Genomic DNA, 17897 nt, shown 5'->3' with positions numbered 1-17897 from the left:
TTGTATAACAATGATTGAGAGCTTTTGTTTTCTCATTGTTATGGCCACGGAACTTCAACAAAGATGATGCTAAACTTACAACCTTTGGAATCATTGGAGTACTTGGAAGTGACGAAGATTTAGATTAATGTTGAAGCACCAAGGAGATCAAGCATGTGGAGGAGAAGCTACAAAGTTTTTATCTATTTTGTAACCATATGTATTGATAGTTTTGCCACTAAAATTGACAAAGGGGGAGATTTTTAGAGCATTGCTCGGTCGAACTCGCATGTGTTTCTATCTCAAGCATGTTTGTCAATATTGGTGATCAAAACTATATGTCTTGATTTCTAGTTTACTTATGGCTAAGTCTCGGTCTAGGATAGTCAAGTGTAGTTGAATCTCCAGACTCCATGACGATTATCTTACGAAGACGAAGAACTACTCGAGGAACCGGTAGAACTTCATCCGACTAAAAGGTATGTGGAGACTTGAACTTATCCATCACTCAAAAGTCTATTCTATCTCTTATTCTTGAGACAAAGTCGTTTAAGTATGATAGCTTTCATACATACACATTTGCTATTTCGAGTCGAGTTTACTCTCCTATCTGTTTTTTGAAATATGTGTTGGTAAGCTTTTGTTTTAACCATTTTCATATTCACCCGTGGCGAAAGTCATGATGACGTTTCAATCTTGAAAATAGATTTGATTACGATAGTCGTGAATAACGATTGTTATAACATTATAGAAGAATGTTTCAATGATTGAAATGTAGAATTGAGATTACCATCTATGGATATAAGCATATATAGTGTGTTCGCACATTAGTATATAAATCCATGTACCGGAAGCCAAGTGCGTGCATATGTGTGCATACAGTATTGGTGATGGAGATAGGTTGGGTACGCATACTGGCGGAAGTTTTCCACCGAAAATTTCTATTGAGTTTGCAGTTTGCAAACTTGTAAACCAGTCACCTTAGGTACGCGTACCCATACGTGTACCCACGGAAGTTTTCGAACCAAAAATTTCCGGTGAGTTTGTAAACTCAAATCCGGTAGCTAAGGTACGCATACCCGTATGCGTACTCAAGCTGGTGATATCTCAAATTGGTAGTTCATGAACTTAAAACAATAAATTATAAGGAATGAAATCTTTGCAAACCGTGGCTATATTGTTCATGAATTGATTCAAGTGGATCAAACCGATTTTGTTTCAATTGTGTCTATGAATAAAGACCTAAGCAATTGAACAACTCTTCAACTAGTTCTTATGAGTCATTTGAACTAGTTTTGAGAAAGATGAATACGGTAAATATGAAAGTGCTCATATGGCTAACCATTTGTTAACTATTTGTGAACCAACTAAGTGTACATGTTTAGGTACGGTTATTCAAACCTAAATGAATGTGTTTCATTTCTGTGTGTGACAAGCTAAGTTTCGATCCAACGGTTGAAAGATATTAGCTTGGTTGAATCAGGTTTTTCATCTAACGGTGAATATTGAATTCTTTGTTACCAAGATAACTTAGAATGCAAACTCTGATTTGAAAACTATATAAAGGAGATATCTAGCATCTGGAAAAACTAATCCCCACACTTCCTGTGTGATACTAGTTGGTTTTCTAGAGTCGATTATCCTTTAACCATAGGTTTCTTCTCGAGACCCTGTAGGTTAACGACTGAAAGACTTTATTGGGATTGTGAGGCCAGACGAAACTAATTTTTTTTGTAGTTGAGCGCTCTGATCTTGCCATTTTTTATCGTACGAGTTCAATTGAATAATTGGATTGAGATTATATCTCCGATAGGGAAATATAAAAAGAAATCACAAACATCTTCATCTCATCGTTTGTGGTTCCACAATATCGAGTTTCGCTACCATACAATTTAGATTATTGTGAGGTGATTGATAATACTAGGCTGTTCTTCGGAAATATAAGTCCGGGTTATCAGTTAGTTCCTGTTCACCTTGATTTATCAAAAGACGGAACAAAAAATCTTGGGTATTTCTATGGGAGACAGATTTATTCAATTATATAGACTTTTCTGTGTGAGACAAATTTGTCTATCAAGTCCTCGAATTTGGGTCGTAGCAACTCTTAGTTGTGGGTGAGATCAGCTAAGGGAATCAACTGCGTAGTATCCTACTGGGATCAGAGACGTAAGGAGCACAACTGTACCTTGAATCAGTGTGAGATTGATTATGGTTCAACTACAGTCCAGACCAAAGTTAGTTTGTAGTAGGATAGTGTCTGTAGCGGCTTAATGCAGTGTGGTGTTCAATCTAGACTAGATCCCGGGGTTTTTATGCATTTGCGGTTTCCTCGTTAACAAAATTTCTGGTGTCTGTGTTATTTTATTCCGCATTATATTTTGTTATATAATTGAAATATCACAGGTTATGCATTGTATCGATCAATTATGAAATCGAACCTTTGGTTGTTGATTGGAAATTGATTGATCCTTGGATATTGGTCTTTGGTACCATCCAAGTTATTATCCTTGTATTTGATAAAGACTCGCAGATTTCTATTTGCTCGAGTAAATATCAAATCAAGTGAAAGAGATATTAACTCCTCAATATACTTTTCTCTAGATTGAGTCTGACTGTCTAGTTGACTCTCTTAAAAGTATATTGGAGGTAGTCCATACAGATTGCTAATCGAAATATTGGGTGAGGTTGTTGTACCCCCCGTATTTTCAATCTTGAAAATTGGTTTAATGCTAATAGTGTGTGAAAACGGCTATTGTCATCCTCTAAGAATGTTTCAATGATTGAAATAAAGAGTTTAGAATCTTGTAACCATCTTTGTATATAAGCATAGTGTGTTCGCGAATTAGTGTATAAGTCCAAAACCGGGAATCTAAAGCATGCATATTTGTGTGTATACAAAATGGTTGTAGGAGACTGGGTAAGTATTCGTACCCGTACGCATACATGCGGAAGTTCACGTCCGTGAATTTCTGTTGAGTTTGAAATAAAAAACCAAACTCATCTGGTTACCTAAAGTACGCGTACCCGTACGGATATTGGCGGAAAGTTCATGTCCGTGAATTTCTGCTGAGTTTGAAAACTAAAACAAACTAAAATCCGGTTACTTAAGTACGCATACTTAAGTGTGTTACTTTCTAAAATCGGTTGTACATGGACCTAAACATTTATCAATAAGGAATGCAACCTTTGCAAACCGTGGCTATAATGTTCATGTATTGATTCGAGTGAATCAAACCGATTTTGTCAATTGTATTTTTCTATAATTCCATGAGAATATAGCAATTGAACAACTCTTTAACTAGTTTCATTTGAGTCATTTGAACTAGTTATGGTTAAGATGAATAAGGTTGATATGAGAGTAATCATATGTCTAACCTCGGCTAACTATTTGTGAACCAACATGGTGTACACGTTTAGGTACGGTTACATAAACCTAAATGAGGGTACATTTCATTTGTATGTACATGCTAAGTTCGAGCTAACGGTTGAAAGATAATAGTTTGGTTGAATCAGGTTTTCATCTAACGGTGAATATTGAATGCTTTGTTACCAAGGTAACTTGGATTGCTATCCCTGATTTGAAAACTATATAAAGGAGAACTCTAGCAACTGGGAAACCTAATCCTCACACCTCATGTGTGATACTAGTTTGCATAACTAGAGTCGATTCTCCTTTAACCTTAGGTTTATTCTCGAGACCCTGTAGGCCAACGTCTTGAAGACTTCATTGGGATTGTGAAGCCAGACCCAACTATTATCTTTGTAGTTGTGTGATCTGATCTTGTTGTTTCTATCGTATTGAGTACAATTGAAATAATTGACTCGAGATTTATATCTCCAATAGGAAAGATAGAAAAGTAATCACAAACACCTTCGTCTCGTCGTTTGTGATTCCACAATATCTTGTTTCACTAGTCGATTAAGATAATACTAGGATGTTCTTCGGGAATATAAGTCCGGTTTATCAATTGGTTCATGTTCACCTTGATTTATCAAAAGACGGAACAAAAACTCTTGGGTATTTCTGTGGGAGACAGATTTATTCAATCTATAGACTTTTCTGTGTGAGACATATTTGTCTATCAAGTCTTCGACTTTGGGTCGTAGCAACTCTTAGTTGTGGGTGAGATCAGCTAAGGGAATCAAGTGCGTAGTATCCTGCTGGGATCAGAGACGTAAGGAGCGCAACTGTACCTTGAATCAATATGAGATTGATTAGGGTTCAACTACAGTCCAGTCCGAAGTTAATTGGTAGTAGGCTAGAGTCTGTAGCGGCTTAATACAGTATAGTGTTCAGTCTGAACTAGGTCTCGGGGTTTTTCTACATTTGCGGTTTCCTCGTTAACAAAATTATGTTGTCTGTGTTATTTCTTTTCCGCATTATATTTTGTTATATAATTGAAATATCACAGGTTATGCGTTAAGATCAATCAATTAGAATATCCAACCTTGGGTTGTTGATTTACTTTGATTGACACTTGTATATTGGTCTTTGGTACCGTTCAAGTTACTCCTCTTATATTCAATCGGGCTCACAGATTTCCATTTGCTGATTGCAGATTGAATTAAAAGTTAGAGATATTAATACTCTTTGATATACTTTATTCTAGATTGAGTCTGACTGTCTAGTTGATTCTCTAGAAAGTGTATTGGAGTAAGTCCTCTCAGATTTCCAAACGAATTGTTGGGTGTGGTTGTTAGACCCCCCGCATTTTCAATTGGTATCAGAACAGGCAAACACATTAAAGACCTCATAAGTTTGTGTTTGTGGCGATCTGATGTGGACAGAAGTGTTATCTCTATAAACGCACCTTCAGTTCCAGGGATTTCTTAATTCTCTTTCATGACTGATTTGATAAAATCAGTAGAAGAAATTCTATCTAAACCTCCACCAGGTTTAAAATCCCTTGAAGTGTTTTCAGGGCTTGAAAAAAACTAGAAAGCTTAACTCTTGATGTTGAGTGATACCTCCAGAAAGAACAAGAATCTCCTGATAAGCTAAATCTAGTCATGATGAATAATGTTCATGTTGAGGTTGACATTGGTTTACTAATCAGTGAGAGCAATGCTCCTCCTCTATGTAATCCAACTAGTTGTAGCAAACTAAACGGTTTACAAGAAAACTTTAATTTTAAGTCTTCCGATTGTACCACCTCTAAGCATGAATCAATTCATTGGTTAATTCCTGATACATCTTACCAAGATAATAGTATTGTCCATTCTTATGAAGAAATTATGATGTCTCTTTTTATCAAAAGAGTTTCCCTATGCGATACTGAAAATTATCTGCGGAAACTGTTTCTTATAAGGTGTAAAATAAGAAATCAAAAACACAAACTTTCTTGTGGTCTCTGGAAGTTCTTTGAAAAACTTATAGAATCAGTTCATTGGGTTTCTCTCAATACTGTAAGATGTAAGAGTAGTTGGAAAGAAACACTTTCTTAGTGCCATGATGAGCAAGATATTGTTCACCTCAACACAACTTGATTGTGTTGGAAGTGCATCCTCACCAAGAAATGCCCTGCTATGAATACGGTGAGGGAAGGACAAGAATTGGGGCGCACGGATTATGTTTGGTAAGGCTGTAGAATTCGATTGGATTCTTCTAAAAAGGTATGTCTATAAACTTGAGCAATATTTGTGTTTTTATGTACTTAGTGTTAGATCACTACTCGATCAAACTCGCATGCGTTGCTATCTCAAGCATGTTTGTCAATGTTAGTGATTAAAACTATAAGTCTTGATTTCTAGTCTATTATAGCTAAGTCTCGAACTAGGATAGTAAGTGTAGTTGAGATCAAGGACTTCATGGCGATTCATCATACAAGTGGAAGAACTACTCAAGGCACCGGTGGAACTTCTCGACAAAAATGTATGTGAAGACTTGAACTTATCTGTCACTCAAAAGTCTATCTATTATATCTCCTACTTCTTGAGACAAAAGTCGTATGCTATATATATAGACTTAGATTATACACATTTGGTATTTCGAGCCGAGTATACCTCGCCTATCTATATCTCGAAATATGTGTTGGTAAGTGTTTCGCTTCGACCATGTTTTTCTTTACCTAGTGACGCAAGTCACGTGTGTTTCGATCATCTTGAAAATTGCTTTGACGAGAAATAGTGTAAAAACTATATAACGTCCTCTAAGAATGTTTCAATGATTGGAATGAGAGTTTAGATTACATAACCATAGTGGACATAAGTATGTTGTAGAAACACATATGTGCATAAGTCCCATGATGGAAATCGTCTAGTATCCAAGTCCGCGAACTGCCGAAGTTCTCAAACCCGAGAATTTCTGATGAGTTATCAAACTATGTTGCGTGAACCAAGTCCGCGAACCAGCGAAGCTCTCGAACCCGAGAATTTCTGTTGGAGTTTGAAAACTCTTTCCAGTACTTCAAGTCCGCGAACCTAGTCTGCGAACTTGTATATGTTATATATCTAAAGATGATTTCTGAACTTAACTCATAAAGACAAAGGAATGCTTTTGCAAACCGTGGCTATAAAGTTCATGAACCGATTCATGTGAATCAAATCATCTTTTCTTCAATTGTGTCTTGTGTAGTACATAAGATTTCCTTGCAATTGAACAACTCTCTAACTAGTTCATGTGAGTCATTTGAACTAGTTATGGTAAAGAAGAAAATGGTTGGTATGAAATGCTCGAATGGCTAACCTTTTGGTTGACTATTATTGAACCAACAATGCACACATTTGGGTACGGTTAACAAACTTAGAAGCGTGCAGTTAATTTGTGTATGACAAGCTAAGACTTCGATCTAACGGTTGAGATATATTAGCTTGAATCCAAATCAGGTTTTTATCTAATGGTGGATAGCGTTTTCTTTGTGAGCAAGGCGAAACCCTGATTTGAAAGACTATATAAGGGGACATCTAGCAACTCTACAAACTAATCCCCACACGTCCGTGTGATACTAGTTTGTAAGCTAGAGTCGATTCTCCTTTAACCTTTGGTTTTCTTCTTCTAAAACCAGGTTAGCGACTTAAAGACTTCATTGGGATTGTGAAGCCAGACCGATACTACTTTTATCGTAGTTGTGTGATCTGATCTTGCATCTTCTATCGTACGAGTACAATCAGATTGATGAGATTGAGATCGTGAGAGTTCTCCGATAGGCAAGATATAAAAGTAATCACAAAAATCTTCGTCTCATCGTTTGTGATTCCACGACGTCTTTTTTCGCTACCACACGATTAAGATTGTTGTGAGGTGATTGATTAATCTAGGCTGTTCTTCGGGAATATAAGATCGGATTATCAATTGGTTTCTGTTCACCTTGATTATATATCAAAAGATGAAACAAAAACTTTAGGGTTTTTCTGTGGGAGACAGATTTATCCTTTGATAGACTTGTCTGTGTGAGACAGATTTGTTTATTGTTAAAGCCTGCGATTTTGGGTCATAGAAACTCTTAGTTGTGGGTGAGATCAGCTAAGGGAATAAAGTATGTAGTATCCTGCTGGAATCAGAGGCGTAGGGGTGCAACTGTACCTTGGATCAGTGGGAGACTGATTGAGGTTCAACTACAGTCCAGCCTGAAGTTATCTTGGAGTAGATTAGTGTCTGTAGCGGCTTAATACAGTGTGTATTCAATCTGGACTAGGTACCGGGGTTCTTATGCATTTGCGGTGTCCTCGTTAACAAAACTTCTGGTGTCTGTGTTATTTCTTTTCTGCATTATATTTGTTATATAATAAAAATAATACAGGTTGTGCGTTTGATCTAATCAATTGGAAATCCGACCTTTGGTTGTCGATTGATGTTGATTGATCCTTGAACATTGGTCTTTGGTACCTCCAAGTTTTTCCTTGCATTTGATTAGTACTCACAGTTTCTGTTTGAGGAAATCAAATAAGGATAGAGATATAAACTCGTCGATATACTTTTAATTGATTGAGTCTTGTTGAGTCTCTTAAAAGTGTATTTGAGTTTGTCCATACAAATTGCTAATAGAAATATTGGGTGGTGGTGTTAGACCCCTGCTTTTTCAATTGGTATCAGAGCAGGCAAACACGTTCAAAACCTTACAAGTCTGTGTTTGTAGTGATCTGACTCTATGGACATAGGTGCTATCTCTATTAACGTACCACCAGTCTTCGATGGCTCTAATTACTTATGGTGGAAAATTTCTATGCGAGCTTTTCTTCAAGCACGTGATTTTCAATCATGGTTATATGTTGTTAATGGCTATGATGCTCCCCTTGTGGCAGTTGGAGATGTAAACGTTCCCAAACCTATTATTGAATATAGCCCTGCTGAGATACTTGCGGCTAAGAAAAATTCCGGTGGTTTGAATGTCATTACCCCAAATCTTCAGCACCATGTGTGTAATTGCACTAGGTCTAAAGATGCTTGGGATATCTTAGAAACCGTATTTGAAGGAAACTGCAGTGAAAAGGAAGCTAGGCTTCAAAACCTTAATTCCAATTGGGAGAACCTTCGTATGGAAGATGAAGATTCATTTGATGAGTTTAATCACAAAGTGTCTGAAATTGTTAATGCATATTTTGCATTGGGTAAGACTATTCATGAAAAAGACATTGTGATGAAAATTCTCAGATCACTGCTATCTAGATACGAGTCTAAGAAGCATGCCATCGTTGAGGGAATAACCTCGATAATCTTTCCAGAAATACCTTAGTTGGTAAGATAAAGATCTTTGATCATGAGAATACATCCAAAATCGGAAAGGATGTTGCCTTTAAAGCACAGAAGAACACCAAATTACTCGATAAAAGTAAGTCTGTTTATGTCTCTGAGGATGATCAGTCTGAGGATGATTTTGCGGATGAAGATCTTGACAAATCAGTCTCCTTGATCACAAGACAGTTTAGGTATCTTCTTTTGAAGAGAAGTAAACGGTTTTCAAGAGACAAACCTAGGTCATCAGATAAACCTCGCACTCGCGCCCCTCCTAAAAATAGGGATGCTGACGAGGTTGATGACGAGGATATGCCTCAGTGCTTTAAGTGTAAAGGTTTTGGTCATTTTGCAAAAGAATGCCCTAATCGGAGAAAATACACCGGGAACAAAGGTCTTGCTGTAACACTTGATGAAATGTCTGAGATCTATGATTCTGAAGAAGATAGGAAATCAAGTGTCGGTATTCTATGTGAGAATATTTATTTTTATAGTTGTAGCAATACATATATAAACCTTGATGGTTTCGGTGAAGATGAGAATCCAATCAAGCTGAAAGAATCAATTGACCCATCCTATGGAAACTCTGTTTGTAACATTTCAGGATTCAACTTGTGTTTAGTCGCAGTCGCACCACAGATGCCTGATTACTATCCAAGTTTGACGTGCTCGTTTTGTTCTCAAAAGGGTCATGAACTATCAAGATGTTACAAGTACAAACATCAAATAAGGCACGCCAACAAACTTCAACGAAGAGAAAATCAGTTAGCAAGGAAGCTTAAACTTGCTCAGAAGACCGCTGAGGCATGTAGGATTTTATCTTCGTCTAAGAAGTTGATTTCCAAGGATAAAATAAGACCATTAGAGAATAAGGTATGGTTAAGTCGCTTTGATAGACAGAAGACAGAGGATTCCTCTCAAGAGGAAAATGGTGGAAAAATTGTTGTTCACCACAACACAAATTGATTGTGTTGATTGGTAAATCTTGTCTCATGTGCCTGATCAAAAGAGACAAGATTGTGAATGCACAGGCTTTAGGAAAACGTTTTCTTAGGTTTGTTATTTTCTATCCATCAAATAAAAGAAAAGGGTTATTATCGACAATTTTACTCTTTATAGGGTTTAGAGTTGGACGTCCACGAACCTGTTTAAAGGTTTCGAACCCTACATTCCTTTTTCCTCTTTGATATTCTTTTTCAAGACTGTGTGTTGAGATTGTGAATTCCACTCACAAAAATCAGTTGGTAATAGATGTTCTCAAAGCATCATGTCTTTGGATGGAAAGGATGTCAACATGATTGTTAAGCCATCAATCAAGAAAAAAGAGAAATCTCCAAATTCTTCGTCCTTGAAAAGAAAAAGAAGGAATATAAGAAAACCAAGGGCGGTACCTTCTAACTCTCAGAAGTTTTCCGATGTTCTTGATGAGTTGAAGGAAGTAAGAAAGGAGATTCGTAATATAGAGGCTTGTGTTTTATGATCTTTGGAAATTCAGAAAGCCCTGGTTCGACATAATCAGCCAAGACAGTTCGTTGATATTAACTCCTTTCTTCGCAAACCTTATGTTCCAATGGCTGTTGACAACAAGGAGTTCGGGAATGATGCTGAATTTCTTAAAGACATTGTTGCCTAGGATGTCTTCTTTTTGGCTTAGTTGGAAGAATAACTAGTGCTTTGAATAGAGATGATTGTGAATACACATAGCTATTATTTTTTCATCTTCTTGTTTCTTTTTTAGGTTTTTTGGTTTAAAATTCTAAAAATATTTGGAGGATGATGGTTTGCAATATTTAATCTTTGGTTTGTTATATTGCAATGTTTATTGGGATCTGTGTGTTTACGTCCGTGAACTATGTTGTCCCATATTTTGTCAAAAGTAAAGTCGTTCATGATCGGTATTCATGTATTGATTTAAGGATGAATAGACTTTTGACAAACACAAAAGTTAAGCCTATATTGTCAATTCTTTGATGGAAGATAGGTTAGAATCTTTTGTGAACAAGGATAAAGTCTATTATTGTTATGCAAATAATGATTGAAAATAGAATAGATCCTTGCGTATTCCACAGTATTGATCTTCTTTGATTCATATCCTATGAAATACTGTGAGGCTCCGTAATATGTCTTATGTTGAGCACGATACGACTAAGTTGATTATTTTTGATTAGCTTGGTTGGTTGTTCCGTAAGGTATGTTATATTGAGCATTGGTAAACTAAATTAATCATCTCGTTTGGTTATTTAGTTATTTGCTCCGTAAGTTCTCTTATGTCGAGCAAAACAAATGATAATTAAATTGATTACTTTCGTGATTAGTTTGGTTGTTTGTATTCTAATTAGATTAACTATGGGTTCTCTTGTAATTAGTCTAGTTGAGCATTCATATATTCCATAATATTTTTCTTGTGTTCAGTATATGAACGGTATCCTAATCATTTTTCAATGGTTTTGGAAGTCATATGTTCCGTAAGTTTACTTATGTTGAGCATAAACAATTAAGTTGATCACCTAGTGTGTTTAACTTGATTGTGTATTCCAATTAAATTAATCATGGGTTTACTTGTGATTAATTTGATTGAGTTTTTGGATATAGAAAATCACTTATCATGGTTTTTGGTGTCAAAAGTCCTTCTTTTCTCTCAAAATTAAGGTCGCTCTTGTTGTTCCCTTAGGAATGACATCAAATGGGGGAGAGTTCTTTTGAACTTGTGCTTAATGGTCATATCTTGAGGGGTGTGCGGCTGTGGAATATTAGAGGGGTTATCTTGTATCTTTAAACTCCTTGATGAATGCTATTAGCTTCGGCTATATGATTGCATCTAAATTAAGATGATGTGCGTATTTTCTTTTAATCATGAAATTTCTCTTGTGGAAATTTCATTATGATCCCGTTCTTGTACCTTTTCCAATTTTATTGACAAAAAGGGGGAGAATTAATATGTAGTTCACACTAAATACATATGGTTTTCGGATCATTGTGTAAGGGGGAGTGGTTTCCATGATTCGAGATGGAGTATTGACTAAGGGGGAGTGATACATATCACCATAGTATTATTGTTTAAGTTGTGATACAATTGGACTTTGACACTGTGTAATAATACTATGACACTGTATAATGATGATCGAGAATCTCGAGTTCTCTCATTGTCATAGCTACGGATCTTCAACAACGGTGATGCTAAACTTACAACCTTTGGGATCATTGGAGTACTTGGAAGGACGAAGATTTCAAGGAATATTGAAGATTAGACTTATGGAATAGGAGCCACTAAAGTTTCATTATCATTTTTGTATTCCATATGTATTAACAGTTTTGTCACTAAAATTGACAAAGGGGGAGATTGTTAGAGCACTGCTCGATCAAACTCGCATGTGATGCTATCTCAAACATGTTTGTCAATGTTAGTGATCAAAACTATAAGTCTTGATTTCTAGTCTATTATAGCTAAGTCTCGGATTAGGATACTAAGTGTAGTTGAGCTCAAGGACGTCATGGCGATTCATCATACAAGTGGAAGAACTACTCAAGGAACCGGTGGAACTTCTCGACAAAAAGGTATGTGAAGACTTGAACTTATCTGTCACTCAAAAGTATATCTATTCTATCTCCTACTTCTTGAGACAAAAGTCGTATACTATATATAGACTTAGATTATACACATTTGGTATTTCGAGCCGAGTATACCTCGCCTAGCTATATCTCGAAATATGTGTTGGTAAGCGTTTCGCTTCGACCATGTTTTTCTTTACCTAGTGATGCAAGTCATGTATGATTCGATCATCTTGAAAATTGCTTTGACGAGAAATAGTGTAACAACTGTATAACATCCTCTAAGAATGTTTCAATGATTGGAACGAGAGTTTAGATTACATAACCATAGTGGACATAAGTATGTTGTGGAAACACATATGTGCATAAGTCTCATGCTGGAAATCGTCTAGTAGCCGAGTCCGCGAACTCAGTCAGCGAACTGCCGAAGTTCACAAAACCGAGAATTTCTGCTGAGTTATCAAAATATTCTGCGTGAACCAAGTCCGCGAACCAGCGAAGCTCTCGAACCCGAGAATTTATGCTGGAGTTTGAAAACTCTTTACAGTACTTCAAGTCCGCGAACCTAGTCTGCGAACTTGTATAGGTTATATATCTAAAGATGATTTCTGAACTTAACTCATAAAGACTAAGGAATGCTTTTGCAAACCGTGGCTATAAAGTTCATGCACCGATTCATGTGAACCGAATCATCTTTGCTTCAATTGTGTCTTTTGTAGCACATGATATTTCCTTGCAATTGAACAACTCTCTAACTAGTTTATGTGAGTCATTTGAACTAGTTATGGTGAAGAAGAAAATGGTTGGTATGAAATGCTCGAATGGCTATCCTTTTGGTGACTATTATTGAACCAACAATGCACACATTTGGGTACGGTTAACAAACCTAAAAGCGTGCAGTTAATTTGTGTATGACAAGCTAAGATTTCGATCTAACGATTGAGATATATTATCTTGAATCTAAATCAGGTTTTCATCTAACAGTGGATAGCGTTTGCTTTGTGAGCCAGGCGAAACCCTGATTTGAAAGACTATATAAGGGGACATCTAGCAACTCTAAAAACTAATCCCCACACGTCCGTGTGATACTAGTTTGTAATCTAGAGTTGATTCTCCTTTAACCTTTGGTTTTCTTCTTCTAAAACTAGGTTAACGACTTAAGACTTCATTAAGATTGTGAATCCAGACCGATACTACTTTTATCGTAGTTGTGTGATCTGATCTTGCATCTTCTATCGTACGAGTACAATTAGATTGATTGGATTGAGATAGTGAGAGTTCTCCGATAGGCAAGATATAAAAGTAATCACAAACATCTTCGTCTCATCGTTTGTGATTCCACGACGTCTTGTTTCGCTACCATACGATTAAGATTGTTGTGAGGTGATTGATTAATCTAGGTTGTTCTTCGGGAATATAAGACCGGATTATCAATTGGTTTCTGTTCTCCTTGATTATATATCAAAAGACGAAACAAAAACTTTAGGGTTTTTCTGTGGGAGATAGATTTATCCTTTGATAGACTTGTCTGTGTGAGACAGATTTGTTTATTGTTAAAGCCTGCGATTTTGGGTTATAGAAACTCTTAGTTGTGGGTGAGATCAGCTAAGGGAATAAAGTGTGTAGTATCCTGCTGGAATCAGAGGCGTAGGGGTGCAACTGTAACTTGGATCAGTGGGATACTGATTGGGGTTCAACTACAGTCCAGTCCGAAGTTAGCTTGGAGTAGACTAGTGTTTGTAGCGGCTTAATACAGTGTGTATTCAATCTGGACTAGGTCCCGGGTCTTTTTTGCATTTGCGGTTTCCTTGTTAACAAAACTTCTGGTGTCTTTGTTATTTCTTTTCCGCATTATATTTGTTATATAATAGAAATAATACAGGTTGTGCGTTTGATCTAATCAATTGGAAATCCGACCTTTGGTTGTCGATTGATATTGATTGATCCTTGGACATTTGTCTTTGGTACCGTTCAAGTTATTCCTTGTATTTGATTAGTACTCACAGTTTCTGTTTGAGGAAATCAAATAAGGATAGAGATATAAACTTGTCGATATACTTTTAATTGATTGAGTCTTGTTGATTCTCTTAAAAGTGTATTCGAGTTTGTCCATACAGATTGCTAAGCGAAATTGGGTGGTGTTGTTAGACCCCCGCTTTTTCACTTAGAATACTTATAATGATCCATGGACCTTGCTTATCGTTCATTTCTACCTAACTTGATCTGTGTTTAAGGTTTATAAATGTTTAGGTATGAAAATAGTAGTTCGGGATATTTGGACTTCATGGTAGTCATACCAAGTATGCATACCATCATTTAAAATCAAAATCCAGGGGTTTGAGTACGCATACCTGTTTGCATACTACCCCAGGTCATGAAAATTCGTTTGCATACCCTTATGCATACTTGTCTGTAGACATCGATATTCGGTAAACTTGTTTTAGCCGTATCTTCTTCGTCTGAACTCGGAATGACCTCATTCTTTTTGCATTCTCTTCCTATTTGAATTATCTTAAAAATGGAGATGAGAATTCTTGAATTTGGAAGATTTAATATTGGTAATTGTCCTGTCTCTTGTTTTTGAGTGTTTTGCTCTGTTTCGTTGCACTTGTTCCACTTCTCTTGGACTTGGGCACTTGTATTCTTGGATTACCACTCTTCTAATCTCATTTGTATCTTTTAAAAGAATGTTGTTGGTGAATCACAAAGAAGGAAATTCAAGAATGGGCAGTAGTATGCATTGTTATGGGATTCTTGAATGTTCACAATCATCTTGTGTGAACTATGTTGCATGGTCATTAATGGCTTTGTATGTTCTTATTTGAAAATATTTTTATACGCCTTCGGTAGATATTCTTAGTGTAAATCCGTGCAAAAAAGATTGATGCAAAAAAGATTGATTCTACCTTGTAAGGACAAATCATCTTATATATGCATTACGAGTTTGTCTTGATGTCTAGTAAATCTTCTTATAAGAATTTATTTCTTGTGTTTTTAGAAGAATAACTAGGGTTTGGAATAGCCATTATTGTGAGTACACATAGCTATGTCCAATGTTTTCATCTTCATGTTTTTAGATTTATTTATTTAAATTCTAAGTTTTCTGGAAGATGTTTTTTTTTGCAATTTTAATCTTTATGATTTTATATATTGCAAATTGTTATGGGATATGTTGTTTACGTCTGTGATCCTGTGACTGTCCCATACTTGTCCAAAAGTTATCCCTATTATGTCGGTATGAAAGTATTGATAAAAGATAGAATGAACTTTTGACTTACAAAAGTTAAAGCCTTTTATGTCATTATTTGATGGAAGAAAGGATAAAACTTTTGTTTACAAGAATTATTTCTATTATATGTCATTGTACAAATAGTGATGGAAAATAGACTGAATCCTTGTGTATTCCACATTATTGGTCAATCTCTGATCCACATTTTTGTGCACATACTGTGTTGCTCCGTAAGTTCTCTTAAGTCGAGAATGACCAATTTAGTTGATCATATTTTTGTGGTTGATTCAATTGAGATTTTTGGATACAAATTCATGTTTTCATGTGATTTGGTTATATCCAAAGAAATCCTTCTTTTCGTGTAAAAGAAAGGTCGCCTTTGTTGTTCTTTCAGGAATGAAATTTAACGGGGGAGATTTCTTTTTGAACTTGTGCTTAATTGCCAAATATTTGTGGGGAGTGCGGCTGTGAAATATTAAAGGGGTTATCTTGTATCTTTATAAACTCCTTGATGAATGCATTTAGCTTCGGCTTTATGATGACATCTAAATAAGTTGATATGGTATTCTCTTTTGGTCATCAAGTATCTCTGTGAAAATATCATGAGGATCCCACTAGTTTTCGTACCTTTGCCAATTTATATTGACAAAAAGGGGGAGAATTAATGTGTAATGTGATACTAAAAATACATATGGTTTACGGATTATTATGTAAAGGGGAGTGGTTTTCATGTTGAGATGGAGTATTGACTAAGGGGGAGTGATACATATCACCATAGTATTGTTGTCAAAGTTGTGACACAATTGAACTTTGATGATGTGTAATAATACTATGACACTTTATAACAATGATTGAGAGCATTTTGTTCTCTCATTGTTATCGCTACGGATCTTCAACAACTATGATGCTGAACTTACAACCTTTAGGATCATGGAGTACTTGGAAGTGACAAAGATTTCGAGTCGTGTTGAAGATTCCAAGGAGATCAAGCATTTGGATGAGAATCTACAATTTTTATTATTTTGTAATCCATATGTATTGATAGTTTTGTCACTAAAATTGACAAAGGGGGAGATTGTTAGAGCACTGCTTGGTCGAACTCGCATGCGTTGCTATCTCAAGCATGTTTGTCAATGTTAGTGATCAAAATTATAAGTCTTGATTTCTAAACTATTTATAGATGTCTCGGACTAGAACATAAATTGTGTAGTTGAGCTTAGTTTTCACGGAGTTCATCATTTGAAGACGAATAACTACTAAGGGGAGCATGTATAACTTCTTCGACAAAAGGTATGTGGAGACTTGAACTCATCTATCACTTGGAAAGTCTATTTCTACTATCTCCTATATTGAGACATAAGTCGTGTTACGATATAGTTTTCTCTATACACATTTGAGATTTCGAGCTGAGTATATCTCGCTTACATATTTCTCGAAATATGTGTTGGTAAGCTTTCGCTTCGACCAAGTTCATCTTATATCATGAGAAAATTGTCGAGTAACATCTTACATGGTTCGTGTGATACAATCATTTGATGTAGGATTGGAATGTTTCGATAATGATTATTTCAATATCTTGAAAATTGCTTTGATGCTAATAGTGTATGAAAATGGATATTGTCATCCTCTAAGAATGTTTCAATGATTTAAATAAAGAGTTTAGAATCATATAACCATCTTTGGATATAAGCATAGTGTATTCGCACATTAGTGTATAAGTCCAAAACCGGGAACCTAAAGTATGCATACTTGTGTGTATACAAAATGGTTGTAGGAGACTGGGTAAGTATGCGTACCCATACACATACTGGAGGAATTTCACGTCCGTGAATTTATACTGAGTTTGAAATAAAAAAAAACTCATCCAGTTACCTAAAGTACGCGTACCCATACGTATACTGGCGGAAAGTTCACGCCCGTGAATTTCTGCTGAGTTTGAAAACTAAAACAAACTCAAATCCGGTTACTTAAGTACGCATACCCGTACGCATACTTAAGTGTGTTACTTTCTAAAATCGGTTGTACATGAACCTAAACATTTATCAATAAGGAATGTAATCTTTGCAAAGCGTGGCTATAATGTTCATGTATTGATTCGATTGAATCAAACCGATTTTGCTTCAATTGTGTTCTTGTATAATTCCATGAGAATATAGCAATTGAACAACTCTTTAACTAGTTTCATTTGAACTAGTTATGGTTAAGATGAATAAGGTTTATATGAGAGTAATCATATGGCAAACCTCAGTTAACTATTTGTGAACCAACATGGTATACACGTTTAGGTACGGTTGCATAAACCTAAATGAGGGTACATTTCATTTGTGTGTAACAAGCTAAGTTCGATCTAACGGTTGAAAGATATTAGCTTGGTTGAATCAGATTTTTCAACTAACGGTTAATATTGAATGCTTTGTTACCAAGGTAACTTGGATTGCAAACCCTGATTTGAAAACTATATAAAGGAGA

Source organism: Papaver somniferum, chromosome 7 (genome assembly GCF_003573695.1).
Source record: "Papaver somniferum cultivar HN1 chromosome 7, ASM357369v1, whole genome shotgun sequence".
Classification (NCBI taxonomy): Eukaryota; Viridiplantae; Streptophyta; class Magnoliopsida; order Ranunculales; family Papaveraceae; genus Papaver; species Papaver somniferum.
This window is presented reverse-complemented; position numbering follows the sequence as displayed.